Genomic DNA, 3,130 nt, shown 5'->3' with positions numbered 1-3,130 from the left:
GTATTTCATGTATTGTATGTACGTATGTATGTAGGTAGGTAAGCAAGGTGAATCAAGTCTGGTTTTTTGTGATTATTCTCATTCTTTGTCCCCAGGGGACATCCATCTGAGTGCTTTGATGAGAAGCTTCGAGAGCTGGTGTGTAAAATCCCAGGAGAAAGATAGAATCTAGTAAGCATACTTCTCTTGGCGAGCTGGCCACTCTTCAAGCTAGCAGGGTATCTTCATTAGTTAATGGGTCTGTCCAACGAGTTGATAAGGCTGGTTAAGTATTGATCATGTGACCACATTATTTAAAGAACTCCTACATTGGGTGAATTGGGGCGTCCTTCCTGGGTGTGGAAAAGGGCAAGGTTTGGAAGTAGTAAAAGCAAAAGGTATAAAAACACACTGTGACAATCAACAGCAGAGTTTACCATTTCCCGTCCCTGTTTGAAGTTATTTCCAGTTCCAAAAGCAGTATATCCTAAAACATGAGTCATTAGTGGCTAAAAAAGCAAGTCACTTTATCCCATGGACCCTAAAATTCCAAAAAAAAAAAAAAAAATTGTGTTGACTCTCACTCTTTCTCTCCAGAACAAGTCGCCCAAACACCTCTTACACGTGTTTATTTGAAAGGCGAGGGTCCTTGGCACATTGCTTAACCCAAAGTCACATAATTATCCTTGTGGTGTTTGATCCCTTTCACGGCAGCGTATGAGAGGTTAAACGACCGCCCTCCCACAGCTCTGGGCCAGGTGAACGTGGTGGAGCCCCAGCATCCCAGGCTCGCCAGACCAGCATCCTGTACCAAACTGTGCTCTGACCAGAGAGCAGGAATGAAAGAAGCTAAAGCCATCATCAGACTCTGTGCAGCTATGCATTATATGGAAGGTAAGGAGGGGGCAGAAAATGGAAAATGCATAAGGAGTAGAAATGTGGACCAGGACTATCTACCCACACTAACTGACCTTGAAGGTAGGAGTACCCCCTTTTTTTTACAAGCACATTAGAATTTAAAAATACTGTCCCCATGAACCCTTCCTAAGAAATTGATTTGAGAACGGGTTTTAAACCATCAGTGGGATATGGGCGCAAGGACTCATGAGGGACAGTATTTATTTACTTAAGGAACTTACATGGTGGAAATGTATAGTGATTTTATATTGTTGACTGTGTGTACACAGGTTGACTTAATTCGGGTTACTACTGTTGTGACAAAGAACTATGACCAAGAGAAATGGGGAGAGGAAAGGTCTTATTTGGCTTATAGATCCCAAGTCATAGTGCATTGAGAGAGATCAAGGCAGGAACTCAAATAGCAGGAACCTGGAGGCAGGAGCTGATACAGAGATCATGGATGAACATGGCTTACTGGCTTGTTCCCCATGGCTTGCTCAGCCTGCTTAATTATAGAGCCCAGGACCACCAGCCCAGGGATGGCACCATTGCAATGGATTGGGCCCTGCCCTATCAACTACCAAATAAGAAAATGCCTTACAGCTTTCCTCATCTGAGATTCCCTCCTCTCAATGACTCTAGCTTGGATCAAGTTGACATTGAATACGCCAGCACTCAGGTCAACCACTGAGATACAGAGAAAGTGGTGAACATGAGAAGTAGAAAGGCCCTATGAGGAAAAGAGTAATATCTTGAATATTAGAGGGATCCAGGCAGAGGAGGGGTACTCTCACCCCCTAGCACTTCTTCCCAGGAACCTGTCCCTGAAGAAAGTCCTGCTGGTCCAGGTCACACAGCAAGTGCTCTTAAGGACTGAGCCATCTCTCCAGCCTTTAACTATAAACCTTTAACCACAAAAGATGTATCTGAGAGAAACACAGAAACCAGAATGAATATCAGGTGGGATATATAAATCATATCTCTAAAGATAAGTGGGCTCACCTGATCCATAAAACTAAATAGAACTACAGATTGTCCATTCAAGCAAAAGTAAGCTCTATTTCTAACATCTTATAATACAACGAGATTTGGATATGTTTTTAAATGTTCAAACTGTTTTTAGTAATCCTGATATGCCAGATTAATATCATTACTCTATGTTTGTGTGTGCTGTCATCTCAAGGTAAGGAAAGCGTGTGGTTCTGAGCTACCTTGGAGCAGAATTTGTGCGCATGCATGCATGCGCGTGTGTGTGCGCGCATAATGTGGAGGTCACAGGTTAATAATGTAAGGTGTCTTTGTCCATCTCTCCCCATCTTATCTTTGATCCAGGGTTTCTCACTGAACCTGGAGCTCACTGATTGGCTAGATCGCCTCCTTACAAATCCTAGGGATCCTCCTATTATGATCTGCCAGCATTGGAACTGAAGGACCACTGCCGCTCCTGGTTTTATATATGGGTGTTGGGCTTGATCTTCATGCTTGCACAGCAAACACTTTACAGTCTAAACCATCTCCCCATTTGTGTGGGCAGCAGAAATTTTAATGTAGGAGAGAAGAGAGAAGATACTGGTGTGAGACAGGAGATTATTGAAAACTGTGGTTCTGAATTGAATTTAAGTGTGCATGTCTTGATATGAACTTACAGTATTTTACCTCTAAGGATATATATATAGTCTTCATTTAAAGGGCCTAGAATATCAATGTAATAGTCTCTAAACATCATTGCCCATTGTGGAGGTTTAGATGAGAATGATCCCCCATAGGCTCATCTATTTGAATACTTGGTCCCCAGTCTGTGGAACTGTTTGGGAAGGATTATTTGAGTTCTTGTTGGAGGAGGTGTGTCACTGGGGATGGGTTTTGAGGTTGCAAAAGCCTACACTAGGCCCAGTTATCTCTTTCTCTGCCTCTAACTTACAGAGCTGGATGTAAGCTCTTAGCATCTGCTCCAGCACCATGCCTGCCCACCTGCCTCTGTGCTGTCACGATGGCCTTGCACTCCAAGCCCCTGGAATGGTGAGCCTCAGTAATCATTTTCTTGGCCATGGTGTCTCCTCACAATAAAAAAGTAACTAAGCAAGAAAGCAAGAAGGGGTTTTAGAGAAATGGCTGAGTAGGTCTTGGGGAAGACACACAAGTAATGATCATGAAAAATAGGAAGCTTTTTTTTTTTTTTTTTTTTTTTTTTTTTTTTTTTTTTTTTTTTTTTTTATTATCAAAGAATAGTCATTTGGCAGCATTTAAAATA

Source organism: Mus caroli, chromosome 14, assembly GCF_900094665.2.
Source record: "Mus caroli chromosome 14, CAROLI_EIJ_v1.1, whole genome shotgun sequence".
NCBI lineage: Eukaryota > Metazoa > Chordata > Mammalia > Rodentia > Muridae > Mus > Mus caroli.
Note: the sequence above shows the minus strand (reverse complement) of the source record.